Raw genomic sequence first — 3859 nt, 5'->3', positions numbered from 1 at the left:
AGATCTATTCATCCATCAACCTTCGAGATCAAGCCCAAAAGCCCTTGAAGAAATCCTCACAACCGTTCGTCAAGATCCAACCCAAAAGCGCTTGAAGATCTGTTAATCTATCAACCTTCAAGATCAAGCCCCAAAGGCCCTTAAAGATCCATTTATCCGTTCTTCAATATCAAGTCCAAAAGCCCTTGAAGATCCGTTCATCCCCATTTTTAAAGATCAAGCCCAAAAGCCCTTGAAGATCTGTTCATCCTCAACCCTCAAGATCAAGCCCTAAAGGCCCTTGAAGAAACTTCCATCAACCTTCAAGATCAAGCCCCAAAGGCCCTTGAAGAAACTTCCCTTAATCTTCAAGATCAAGCCCCGAAGGCCCTTGAAGAAACTTGCAACCGTTCATCCAAGATCAAGCCCAAAGACCCTCAATCCACAAATCTACACCTTACGAAGATCGAATCAGATGACCAAATTTGAGAGAGATTGTAACCCCAAAATCATTAATACAAAATATTATTTTGTAAATGTGTTATTGTTCCATTCATCGCAGGAAAATTCGTATTTACAAATTTGGCACACTCAGCGGGACCATCTCTACCTCTCATCTATTTCTCTGTTAAGGAATCCGAACACACCTCAAAATCAATGGCATCAAGCAAGGAACAAGCCATTCTTGCAACCACCAAGGGAAGGATCCTGAGCACTTCCGGTGAAAACGAACAATCCATTGGCTCAAAAACCACTCCTTAACATGCCGCTTCAAAGTTGGTGCCACTAAGGGAGCAAGGGGAGCATCAAATGCGCGAGTCTATCATCAACCTAACCTTACTGGGGGCACCGAAGCATGCTATTGAGGCGCACAAGATAACATCCCAAAATGGCCAACGGGGTTCTTCGTCAACACCCTGGATGTCTGAAGGAAAGTCGCGTTTATTGGTTGTACAAGTCGTGACCATTGGCGTTACTTCCATTGAAAAACAACTAGCTCAAATAAGTGAAGCAATTGCAAGGCTCATAAAGGACTGCAGAGGAGAAAGACTTGCAAATCACTGCACTCATAAATTGATTGAAGGCGTAGCATGACGAAAAAGTTGACTGCGACCCAAAGGTTGATCCACTAAAGAGAGAAGCCGACGAAGAAGATGAGCCTCTAGTGGAGAAAGTCGAGAAGCCAGACCAAGCAACGACATTCATAGGCTTTCTTTCCATACAACATATCCAGGACATTATTGACAACACCGTCAGAACACAGGTGGAAGGTACTTCGCAGAATGCATTGTTGTACTCAAAGCCATACACCAAGAGGATTAATAGGTTGAGGATGCCGACAGGGTACCAACCATTAAAGTTTATGCAGTTTGATGGAAAGGGAAACCCAAAGCAACACGTCGCCCATTTTGTCGAGACTTGCAACAATGCAGGGACTGGAGGAGACTACCTCACAAAGCAGTTTGTCCGCTTTCTGAATAGAAATGCGTTTGACTGATACATGGACCTAGAGCTTGAGTCCATCAACAATTGAGAGCAGTTGGAGCAAAAATTCCTCAACCGCTTCTACAGCACCCGCCGCACTGTAAGCATGCTAGAGCTCACAAATACAAAGCAGTGGAAGGATGAGCCAGTCGTTGACTACATCAACCGATGGCGCAGTCTAAGTCTTAACTGTAAAGATAGACTCTCGGAGACTTCCTCAATCGAGATGTGTGTCCAAGGCATGTAATAGGGATTACATTACATCCTTCAAGACATCAAACCACGGACCTTCAAAGAGCTAGCCACCCACGCCCATAACATGGAGTTGAGCATCGCCCATCATAAGAAGAAAGAACCGATCACTGACTACAAGAACGACAAAGTTTTTTGGCCTAAGGTGGAGAATACTGCGTGCAAAATCCAACAAGGAAGTAATGACAGTCAACACATCTTCCGTCAAAATCTTTACATGTGGTAAGGCGATTCAAACCAAAGCTTTTTCATGATCTAGAGATGTGTAGACGCACTTTGAAGGAGCTTAAGGAGAAGACTTATCCGTTCCCCGACTCTATATGTGGTTGCCATGTTGAAAGACTTGCTTGACAAAAACGTGATCGACCTACCTGAGTGCAGACAGTCGGAAGAGATGAATCGTACTGACTGAAGCGAAAATTCACTTAACACACAAATTAACCCTCTTGTTGACAATTGTAGTACGGATAAGTAGGGATCATTCTTAAACCGGGGATTAGGAGGGATTGCTAAAACACTCTAAACTGACTCAAATATATAAAAATAAACTTAAAAACACTTAACTAGACTCAAAGAACTCAAAACAAATTCAAAAGACTCAAAACAAGCTAAAAACGCTCAAATATGCCTAAATACACAAACTGGGCAGATTTGGACTCTAAACACTCTTTTGGACGAATTTTGGTTTTATGTTGATTCAAAACACTTAAAAACACAAACTAAACAGATTCTAACTAATTAGACACTCTAAAGTAAAGGGAATTTGATTTTGGACGAAAATAAAGTAAAACAAAGCAAGATTAAAACTAAACAGATTTGCACGAAATTGGTTGAATTAGATGCTGATCGGATCATATTTATATATATTTTTACTTCGAATTCACTCGTCTTTTCTTAGTTAGTTCCTTATATTTTTGAGCTATTTACGTTATTTTTGTGTTTATAAGATTTGTTATGTTTTGTAGAAAGAATAAAGAAAAGAAAAGAAAACGTGAAAAACAACAGGAAAACAAAAGAAGAATAAAATAAAAGAAGAAAAAGGCAGAAAGGGGGGTGAAAGGAATCCAAGAGAATTGAGGATGGGAAGGAGCTGCCCTTTTGCAGCTGGCAACCTTGACTGACGGGAAGGTTAGGCGTGAAAGAAAAGAGAATAAAAAATTACGAGGGGGATAGAAAGGAGAGGGACACGAAATAGAAAAAAAAAAAGGTTGGCGTGATTGGTGGGGGGCAGCCCTGCTGCCAGAAGCAGAAAAGGATATAAAAAATAAAGAAACAGAAGGAAATAGGGAAGGAGAGCAGGAGGACACGGGGCAGCGCCAGAGGAGTGAGAAGGTCAGTACGTGCAGGAGGTGAGGGAGAGAAGGTGAGCTGCCATTAGGCAGCGTGACTTGGCAGCGTGCAGGGAAGGTCAGCACGCAGCAGCTTGACAAGAAACGCAGGACGCGGGGAAACAGGAAAAGAGGCAGCTTGAGCATGAGGTCAGCACGCAGGAAAAACGGAATAAGAAGAAGCAGCAAGCACTCTCCTCTCTCTCGGTTAAATCTTTCTAAATCTATATTTTATTTCTATTTTAATAATGTGTAATTAAATTTATGTTGGCTAGAGGTTAATTCAAAGCCATGGATATATTTGTAATATGAATTGATTACCTTCGGTTGTGATTTCATAAGTTGTGATTTCAATTTACTTATCCGTTCGTATAAAAACTGATTTGTGTATGTTGGTTGAGAGTGCACGCTTAATTTACATGCATGAATTTGATGCTAGAATATAAGTGAATTTCACCTAATCGTTATGAACTTATTTTCACAAGTAGTAAAGGTTGCTAGTCACAATCACGTTAAGTAAATTCTTGGCAAGAGTATCATGCTTTTCATAGTTACGAATGCCTCGTCAATACTTATAGTTTTCACAAAGTTTAATGATCTTTGATTGTATCTCTATTGTGCTTTTCACGTAGGGGACTTTTGAAGAATGTTTTGAATTGTTGTATGCGTTTTCCCGTCCAATTCAATAACTTAAGGAAAACTTGAAGATTAAAAAAGTGCTGTTCACGGTTAATCTGGAGTTTTGAGATTCACAATTTATTGAAAGAACAACTGAAAATCAATTTAGGTTGCATATGTGTCATATGTGGAGAAGA

At 40.5% G+C, this 3859-nt stretch overlaps 1 long non-coding RNA gene across 1 annotated transcript; it reads left to right on the top strand.

Moving 5' to 3' along the window:
• The first annotated feature begins 482 nt into the window (after window positions 1-482).
• LOC139195270 (uncharacterized) lies at window positions 483-3385 on the top strand. The gene is made up of 2 exons (XR_011579999.1): window positions 483-3123; window positions 3195-3385. It is a non-coding gene; the product is annotated as an uncharacterized lncRNA (long non-coding RNA).
• Window positions 3386-3859: the final 474 nt, after the last annotated feature.

The sequence above is a fragment of the Malus domestica genome, chromosome 04 (genome assembly GCF_042453785.1).
Source record: "Malus domestica chromosome 04, GDT2T_hap1".
Lineage (NCBI taxonomy): Eukaryota > Viridiplantae > Streptophyta > Magnoliopsida > Rosales > Rosaceae > Malus > Malus domestica.
This window is presented reverse-complemented; position numbering and strand designations above follow the sequence as displayed.